Source organism: Hylobates moloch, unplaced genomic scaffold, assembly GCF_009828535.3.
Source record: "Hylobates moloch isolate HMO894 unplaced genomic scaffold, HMol_V3 SCAFFOLD_2, whole genome shotgun sequence".
Lineage (NCBI taxonomy): Eukaryota > Metazoa > Chordata > Mammalia > Primates > Hylobatidae > Hylobates > Hylobates moloch.
The window spans coordinates 146,236,849-146,247,225 of record NW_026652277.1 but is presented as its reverse complement, the minus strand read 5'-3'; the positions used below and the strand labels follow the sequence as shown (position 1 = coordinate 146,247,225).

The 10,377-nt window shown below is 36.3% G+C and overlaps 1 non-coding gene across 1 annotated transcript; it reads right to left on the bottom strand.

The window, feature by feature from the left end:
* Nucleotides 1–7,585: 7,585 nt before the first annotated feature.
* LOC116477818 (small nucleolar RNA U13) lies at nt 7,586–7,692 on the bottom strand. The gene has a single exon (XR_004250655.1). It is a non-coding gene; the product is annotated as a small nucleolar RNA U13 (small nucleolar RNA).
* Nucleotides 7,693–10,377: the final 2,685 nt, after the last annotated feature.

The following is a 10,377-nucleotide window of genomic DNA, read 5'->3' as shown; positions in this document are numbered from 1 at the left end:
CTGCTGTAGCACTTGTTTTAAAACATGAATTTGTTGCAACATGATTGACATACGAGGGAATGATTTCAGCATAAAACAAATTTTGTATCTCTGCTAAATCTCTTCTAGTGTTAAGAAACACTAGATAAAGGCAGAAAACTGCATGGTTAGATGGAGTCATGTGGGAATTAGTAGACAAAACACGTACACGCTCAGACCTGAGCCATCTACCAGTTACCTCAGTCCACAGCATGTGTTAGCCTACATTGTTCTGTTTTTCCATTCTTTTGAACTCATGAACTTTTCACTACAAAAAAAAATTATTTTATCTCTCCTCTCAAACATATCTAAGCATCTATGTTCAAAACCAGCAAGCCGTGCACGTAAAATAAAATCTTTAAGTATTGATGATATTGAAGATAATCTTGAACTAAAGTGTTTTGAAAGAAAGGAGGGAATATGTGATATGTCAGAGCAACAAGCATAAAGGAATCCACATGGTGGACCATCAGAGACAACTCTGCAAAAATACATGGCTATGTCTTGAATGACTTCAAGCGCTGTGAAGTCAATAAGAACAAGGCCGAAAGAAATACAAGAAATTCAGATATTGTTGAGCATATGAAGACCAAATAGTGCAATGATCAAAAACAACCTTTCTCACAATCAAGGAGAAAACATAATAAAAGAGAAAGCACTATCTCTATACAAAGACCGTTATCACCAAATCCTGCATAATTTGCACCTTTCAGTGCTACTAGAGGGTGGTTTGGTGGTTTAAAACACCACTACAACTCGTAAAGGCTTCATATCAGTAAAGCTATGAGTGTAGATGAGAAAGTCACAGATTTCAAGCAGGGATACCGAAATTAATTGAAGGAGAAGGCTATGCATTGGATCAAATTTTAAATATTTATGACATAGGTATCTATCGTAAACATATGCTTCCAAGGAACTGTATCTCAAAGAGAAAACAAACATGCCCCAGTTTTTAAGGCTGCAAAAAGACTGCGAATTTTGACAACCCTCCTTTCACTACTACATAGTAACTCACAAGCTGCAATTCTTCCAACTCTCATTTTCACAAGCAAACTGTAGACTATTTCAAGGTAAATTGTCAAATGTATTGTAACCATTGATGTATTTTTTAACTATTTAACATGTATAAAACTGTTCTACTGTTTTTATTAGGCTCTTATCTTGTATTAATATTTAACTGATGAGGTTTTTGAGTGTCCTACTCAATAGAATAATCCTGAATAACAATAACATTTTTTGTCCAGTATGATTTTAACAATCATTCATTACAATTAAAGTGGCTTTAAAATCTTATTTACCCTGGAACGAAGAAAATGTTTAGAAAAAACTAAATGAGTGATTACTTTTGGCATGAAGAACAGTTACCCTTTTGCTCCCCTCGCAACTCATTCTTACATCCTTCCATCCAAAGCAAGGTTTGATAATTTGACGAAAAAAAAAAAAACAAGTATAAAAGGAATTCTATGAAGCTACCTCTTTTTAACACCAACTTAAAATTTCACTTCTAATGGCCCAGTGACTACTGTATTTATTATTCAATGAACTTGTAATTTCTAACAATGAGTCCAAATTTATAAGGCAGGCCACTTGTTTTTCCCAGGAAGCTTGCCATAATGAAATTACCTTTCAAATTACACTGTTATTATTCAATAGTACTAAAACACTCCTACTATGAGCACTCATTTGCACAAACTACCATTGCACTTGGCACTGATAAAAATACAAATATATTTTAGAATGACATTTAAATTTGGAAATATACCCAATATCGCTCTTTACTCTGAATAGAAAGAACTGCTTGTGGTTCTGGGCAAAAATATGACTGCTTATACCTAATATACTTTCTAATAAGATAATTTCATTTGCAAAAAATCTAGTTACCTATAATCATGAGGTCAATTTTTTTGTGAATCTTCTATTTAAAAAATACATTTAGGGCTGGCCACAGTGGCTCATGTCTGTAATCCCAGCAATTTGGGAGGCCAAATCAGGCAGATCTGTTGAGCCCAGCAGTTTGAGACCAGCCTGGGCAACATGGTGAAACCCCGTCTCTACAAAAATGCAAAACTTAGCCAGGCGTAGTGGTGCATGCCTGTGGTCCCTGCTACTTGGGAGGCTGAGGTGGGATAATCACCTGAGCCAAGGAGGTCAAGGCTGTAATGATCCAAGATTGCATCACTGCACTCCAGCCTGGGCAATAGAGCGAGACTTTGTCTCAAAAATAAATAATAATAATAGTAATAATGATAATAATATGAGGTGTAGTTTTAGAAGATGCGATGGCAGAGTAGGAAGAATCAGAAATCTATCTCCCTACCTAAAATCTATCTGCCTACCTAACAATCTATCTCCCTACTACAATTGTACTGACAGAACTTATCTGATGTAACTATTTTGGAACTGTGGATCCTATTGAAGACTTGCACCTTCCAAAGGAAGGCTTGTTTAGTGTATTGCTATTACTTTTGTCAACTTTAGTTTGCACAGGAGGAACTACCCATCCCCTACAAGCAGTTCCTTGTCAGGTAGCAATGCACATGCTCCTGGAGCAGCTTGGATGCAGCTCGTGGAAATCAGTGTGACAAAAAGAACTCTGTCCTCCAAATCAAGATCTGAGCTTTGATTACTGATTGTTGTTTTTGATCTCACAGGTGCAAAGAAGCAGGCAGCTATTGTTTTGTACCTTCTCAAATTGCTGCTACTCCCTCCTACTCCCAAATGAATTGACTTCCAGGGGATTTTAAGGGCCACTGCCTCCTCCCTCTCCCCTTTATTTTTTTCTTTTTGCCTTTTTGGGAGTCAGACATTAAAGGCTGGGACATTCAAATGCAGCTGTATATGTGAGGAAAATTAGAAAGTGACCACTGTTAAAGCAAACTAAATATGGCCTGAGAAGGACTCCGTACTTCTATATTTTAGTCTTGTGGATGAACTGTAACCTAGCTTAATAGTCACACAAGATTAAAAACCTGATGTAAGAGTATGCACCTGTAACAATAACTGTCTTGGGCAATCCCAGCGTCCATTCTTCAAGCACTCATAGACTGCTAAGTGTTCAAACTGTGTTCACATAAGGCAAACACCAACCTGTAACCTATCCAGCTGTTTCTGTACCTCACCACCAATTTCTGTAGGTCATTTCCTGTTTTTTGTCTATAAATCTTCTTCCACTACATGGCTGTGCTGGAGTCTCTTTGAATGAGCTGTGCCTCTGGGGGCTGCCCAACATACAAAATACTCATTGCTCAATTAAACGCCTTCAAATTTGATTCAGCTGAAGTTTTTCTTTTATCACCACACAAGCCCATGGGAAAGCACTGACTCAGAAAATACCTGAGAAGACCTTAAGTATATACCTCATTCGGATCCTTGACACAGAGATAGCTTAGAACACTCAAATTAAAAAAAAAATCAATAAACAACAAATTATAACCAAAAAAACAGCAAACACAGGGAAAGGGAGGAGAATCTGGCTTCTAGAGTTACCACTTTATTAGGTTCAAATATGCAATTTTCAAAAAAAAAAAAAATCATGGGGCATTCAGAGAAATGGAAACTATGGCTCATTCAAAGGAAAAATAAATCAACCAAAACTGTCCCTGAGTAACACAGATGGAAGATCCACTAGACAAAGTCTTTAAAACAACTGCCTTAAATATATTTTAAAAACTAAAGGAAGATATAAAAAAAGAAATCAAGAAAATGATAAATGAACAAAATAGAAATATAAAGATATCAAAACCTAAAAAGAAACCAAAAATAAATTCTGGAAATGATAAGTATGATAACTGAAACAAAAAAATTCCCTAGAGAGATTCAAAGGCAGGTTTTAAGAGGCAAAAGAATCAGTGACACCTGAAGATAAGACAATGGAAATTACTAAGTTTAAGGAACAGAAAGAAAAAAATGTTGAAGAAAAGTGAACAGAGCCTAAGGGACCTGTAGCACATCATCAAGCAGACCAACATACACATTGCAGAAGTTTTAGAAGAAGAGAGAAAGGGGTAGAGTGAATATTTGGAGAAATAATGGCTGAAAAACTTCTGACACTGAATGAAAGACATGAATATAAACATCCAAGAAATTCAAGAAAATCCAAATATGATGAACTCAAGGAGACCCACACTAAGATACATTATAATCAAACCTTTGATTGAACAAAGACAGACTCACTACATACAAGAGATTTTCAATAAGATCATAAGCAGATTTCTCATTTGAAACTTTGGAGGCCAAAAGGCATTGGGTCAATATATTCCAAGTGAAAAAAAAAAAGAAAAAAGAAAAAAAACTATTAACCAAAAATTCTATCCCTGGCCAAACTGTCCTTCTAAAATGAGAAATTAAGGCATATTCCCAGATGGTTGGGCATAGTGATTCACACCTGTAATCCTGGCACTTTGGGAGCCTGAAGCAGGAGGATTACTTAGGCCAAGCATTCAAAACCAACATGGGAAACATGGTGAGACCTCATCCTTACAAAAAATAATAATTAAAAAAGATTAGCTGGGCATGGTGGTGCATGCCTGTAGTCTTGGTTACTTGGGAGGCTGAAGTGGGAGGATCACTTGAGCCCAGGAGATTGAGGCTGCAGTAAGCTACAGTTGTGCCACTGCACTCCAGCCTGAGTGACAGACCAAGATCTTGCCAAAAAAAAAAAAAAAAAAAAGATATTCCCAAATAAAAAAACTGAGGGAGTTCATTACCACTAGAGCTGCCCCGAAAGAAATGCTCAAGGGAAGCCTGTAGCATGAAATGAAAAGACACTGGACAGTAATTCAAAGACATATGAAAAAATAACTATCTCAGCAAAGGTAAATACATGTGCAATCATAAAATTAAGTATTATTGTAATAATGGTTTATAACTCCACTTTTTGTTTTCTACATGATTTAAGAGAAAAATACATTTAAAAATTATTACTCAAAAATCTAATATTGTAACTTTGGTTGGTAACTTCACATTTCATTTTCTATATAATTTAAAAGGCTAATGTATTTAAAAGAATTATTGGTTTATGTTTTGGGGTGCATAATATATAAAGATGTAATTTTATGACATCAGCCACTGAAATAAGTGGGGATGAAGCTATAACAGAGTAAACTTTTTGTATAGTATTAAAGTTAAGCTGGTTTAAATTTAAATTAGTGTTATTACTTTAAGATGTTAAATGTAATCCTCATGACAACCATAAAGAAAATAACTACAGAATATATACAAGGAAATGAGAAATAAATTTAAACACTTCCCTACAAAAAATCAACTAAACACAAAAGATGACAATAATGCAGGAACTGAGGGATAATAAAGTATAAGGCATATAGAAAACAAATAGCAAACTGGCAGAAATAAGTCCTCCTTATCAGTAATTACTTTAAATAAATGTGGAGTAAACTCTCCAAACGAAAGATACATACTGGCAGAATAGATTTAAAAATACATGATCCAACTAAATGCTGTCTACAAGAGACTCATTTTAGATTTAAAAATACTAACAGATGGAAAGTGAAAAGATGGAATGATAGGCCAGGCATGGTGGCTTATGCTTGTAATCCCAGCACTTTGGGAGGCTGAGGCAGGTGGATCACCTGAGGTCAGGAGTTTGAGACCAGCCTGGCCAACATGGTGAAACCCTGTCTCTACTAAAAATACAAAAAATTAGCTGAGGTGGTGGCACAAGCCTGTAATCCCAGCTACTCGGGAGGCTAAGAAAGGAGAATCACTTGAACCTGGGAGGCAGAGGTTGGAGTGAGCCAAGATTGCGCCATTGCACTCCAGCCTGGGCAACAAGAGCAAAACTCCGTCTCAAATAAATAAATAAATAAATAAAAGATGGAATGATAGAAAAAGCTATTCTGGCTGGGTACAGTGGCTCACACCTATAATCCCAGCACTTTGGGAGGCCAAGGTGGGCAGATTGCTTGAGGTCAGGCATTCAAGATCAGCCTGGGCAACATGGTAAAACTCTGTCTCTACTAAAATACAAAAAATTAGCTGGGGGTGGTGGTGTGCGCTTGTAGTCCCAGCTTCTCTGGAGACTGAGGCATGAGAATTGCTTGAACCCAAGAGGCAGAGGTAGCAGTGAGCTGTGATTGCACCACAGCATTCCAGACTGGACAACAGAGGGAGACTCTGTCTCTCAAAAAAAAAAAAAAAAAAAAAAAAAAAAAAAAGTGTGTTTATAAAAAAAAAAAAAAAGGAAAAAAAGAAATAAGCAATTCCGTGCAAATAGTAACCAAAAGAGAGCAGCAGTGGCTATACCAGTATCAGACAAAATATACTTTAAATCCAGAAAGTGAAAAAGACATGAAGAAGGACATTATAAATTAAAATGTTCAATACAGCAAGATATAAAAACTATAAACATTCATGCATCTAATAACTGACCATCAAAATATATGAGGCAAAAGCTGACGGAAATGAAGGGATAAATCTAGTTCTACAACAATACTTAAAGATTTCAGTACTCCCCTCTCAATAATGAAGACACCCGTCAGACAGATAAGAAAGAAAATAGAAGACAACACAAACTAACTAGATCTAACAGACACATACAGAGCATTACTCAACATCAACATCATACACATTCTTCTCAAGTACACATGGAATATTTATCAAGATGTATCATATTGAGAGGTGAAGCCAGCTGGACTTCCTGGGTCGAATGGGGACTTAGAGAACGTTTCTGTCTTACAAGAGGTTTGTAAAATGCACCAATCAGTGCTCTGTAAAAATGTACCAATCAGCGCTCCGTAGCTAGAGGTTTGTAAAATAAACTAATCAGCACACTGTAAAATGGACCAATCAGTGCTCTGTAAAGTGAACCAATCAGCACTCTGTAAAAATGGACCAATCAGCAGGATATGGGTGGGGACAAATAAGGGAATAATAGCTGGGCACCCCAGCCCCAGCGGCAACCCACTCAGGTCCCCTTCCATGCCGGGAAGCTTTGTTCTTTTGCTCTTCACAGTGAATATTACTAGTGCTCACTCTGGGTCCATGCCATCTTTAAGAGCTGCAACACTCACTGCGAAGGTCCGCAGCTCCAGCTCCATTCTTTTTTTTTTTGAGATGGAGTCTTGCTCTGTCGCCCAGGCTGGAGTACAGTGGCGCAATCTTGGCTCACTGCAAGCTCCACCTCCCGGGTTCACGCCATTCTCCTGCCTCAGCCTCTCCGAGTAGCTAGGACTACAGGCGCCCGCCACCGCGCCAGGCTAATTTTTTGTATTTTTAGTAGAGATGGGGTTTCACCGTGGTCTCGATCTCCTGACCTCGTGATCCACCCGCCTCGGCCTCCCAAAGTGCTGGGATTACAAGCGTGAGCCACCGCGCCCGGCCCGCAGCTCCATTCTTGAAGTCAGCGAGACCACAAACCCACCAGGAGGAACCAACTCCAGACACAATATGTTAAGTCATAAATTCTTGATGGATTATAAAAGATAAATATTATGCAAATTGTCTTCTCTGATTATAACAGGATGAAATTAGAACTGAATAACACAAGTAAAATTAGAAACGTCACAAATTTGTGGAAACTGCACAGCACACTCCTTTTTCCTTTTTTTCATGTCAGACAAGTAATATGCCTATGTTGTAACAACCAGGTTTGAGGGAGGTGCATCTCATCCACGTGTATGAAAACCCAATCATCAGGCTTGTGAACTACAAAAGGATCATACAGCACAGTCTTCAACAACCAACGGGTCAAAGAAATTAGAAAATAATTAGAGACAAATGAAAAATGAAACTACATCATACCAAAACTTATGGTACACAGCAAAAGTGGTGCTAAAGGAAAAAAACTATAGCTGTAAACACTTAATATTAAAAAACAAAAAAGGTCTCAAATCAACAACTTCACTTTATACCTTAAGAAACTAGAAAAAGAAGAACTAAACTCAAAACTTGCAGAAAGGAAATATAGAGCGAAGATAAAATAAACCGAGAAATAGAGAAAATCAATAAAACCAAAAATTGATTCCTCAAGATTAGCAAAATTGATGAAATTTTAGCCACATGAACTAAGAAAAAAGAGAAAAATTTAAATTAATAAAATCAAAAATGAAAGTAGAGATGATTTCACATAAATAAAAATAATTATAATAGGCTGGGTGAGGTGGCTCATGCCTGTAATCCCAGCACTTTGGGAGGCCAAGGCAGGCAGGTCACTTGAGGTCAAGAGATTGAGACCAACCTGGCCAAAATGGTAAAACGCTGTTTCTACTAAAAATACAAAAATTAGGTGGGCATGGTAGCCTACACCTGCAATCCCAGCTATTCAGGAGGCTGAGACAGAATAATCACTTGAACCCAGGAGGCAGAAATTGCAGTGAGCCAAGATCACACCACTGCACTCCAGCCTGGGCAACAGAGCAAGACTCTGTCTCAAAAAAAATAAAAAATAAAACATACGACAGTACTAAGAACAAGTGTATGCCAACAAGTAGGTAGCCTTTATAAAATGGAAAAATTTCCAGAAACACAGAACCTGCAAAACTAAATCCTGAAGAAATAGAAAATATGAATAGACTTATAACTGGTAAGAAGATTGAATCAATGGTAAGAAGATTGAATCAATGGTAAGAAGACTGAATCAATAATCAAAAAATCTCTTGAAGAAAACCGTGGACCTGATGGCTTCCTCAGAGAATTCTACCAAACATTTAAAGAATGAATACTAATCCTTCTCTAACTCTTCCAGAAAATTGGAGAAATATGATGGTAGAGCTAAATAAGCATTGACTATATAAAACAATAATAATAACAATGTCTAAGTGATAGATTTAACAAAAATAAGATGGAAAGAAATGTAATATGGGAGAGGTTGATTCGAGTTAGATTTCTAGGGTTCTTGTATATTTGGGATAAGAACAAATGTAGATAAACTTTAAACATTAAATATGCATGTTTACATTTCTAGATTAATCATGACATGTGTCAATGCCAAACTAGTAGAGGTGGAACATAGAATGAGAAGTTTTTGTACCTGTTCTCCATCCAAGCCATCAACATCTTTCTCACCATGGTTACCCTATAGAGCAAAGGAAAAGCAGAATGTTAGAGACGAGAGGAACAGGTGAATGTGGTTATTTCTTTGATGTTAATTTCCTGGTTTATATTTTGTTCAGTTAATAGTAGAATTTAGACTTTACAAAACAACATTTATGTACGGTATCAAATTATTAAAAACAATGACACATTTCTTTCTAAACTAGTCACTGGGGGTATATACTGCTTTTCCTGACAGTTTCCAGTGCTGAAGAGAAAATGATTAAAAAAAAAAGAAAAAACCCTTCAACTTTTGAATAAATAAAAAGACTTTCTTTTAAACTTTTGCACTGGGAACAAGTAACTTACAAGAGTGAATGAAACATTCCCACTGGTTGTCCACATAATGGTCCTTTTGTCATTGACTTTCTTTAATTTAAAAAGACTAGGAAAATTTACATGGATTAATATATGTAATAGAAACCTGGAAGATCACAGATTAAGAAGAAATTGTGTGTACGTGTGTGCATTTATAATATTTTTAACAACCTGAAAAACTGAGACTAGGTGACAAGAATAAAAACAGGCAGCCACATAATGTATCAAATATTCTATCTCTTTTAAATTATGGTCCCTTCATTTTCCCAACTATCTTAAAATAATAGTTAATATATATATATATCATAAAGTATATTTTGAAGAAAAACATTGAGAGTTTTACAGGGAGAATAAAATGTACTTTACATGTATGGAATAGTTGATTTACTCTTAATATCCACACAAGCAAATCAAGTTTCAGGCATTTTTTTCAACAAGTACAGCTGAGTTGAGTACCTGAAAATAGGTATACTAAGCTCATGGACTATAATTACACGATACATTTGCCACAGGCCACAGGAGATAAATTGGTGAAACCAAAAGACATGCGTGAGCAAGCCCCATGAGCCCTTGTCTGTCTTGCTCATCATTTTGTAATAACTCCCTGGGATAATATGGGGAACAAAGTGGGCACCTAATAAATATTTCTGAATGAAAATAAAATACATAGGAATTAACCAAGGAGATGAAAGACACGTACAAGAAAAACTACAAAATATTGCTGAAAGAAATTAAAGGAACAAAAAAAATAGAAACTCATCCTATGTTTATGGAGTAGAAGACAACATTTTTAGGATAGCAATACTACCCAAAGTGATCTACAGATTCAATACAATCCTATCAAAATCCTGATGATACTCTTTATAGAAAAATTCATCCTAAAATTCATATGGAATTATCAAAGTTCCCTGAATAGCCAGAACAATCTTGAAAAAGGAACAAATCTGAGTCACAGTTCCTGAGTTTAAAACTTACCACAAAGCTACAGTAATC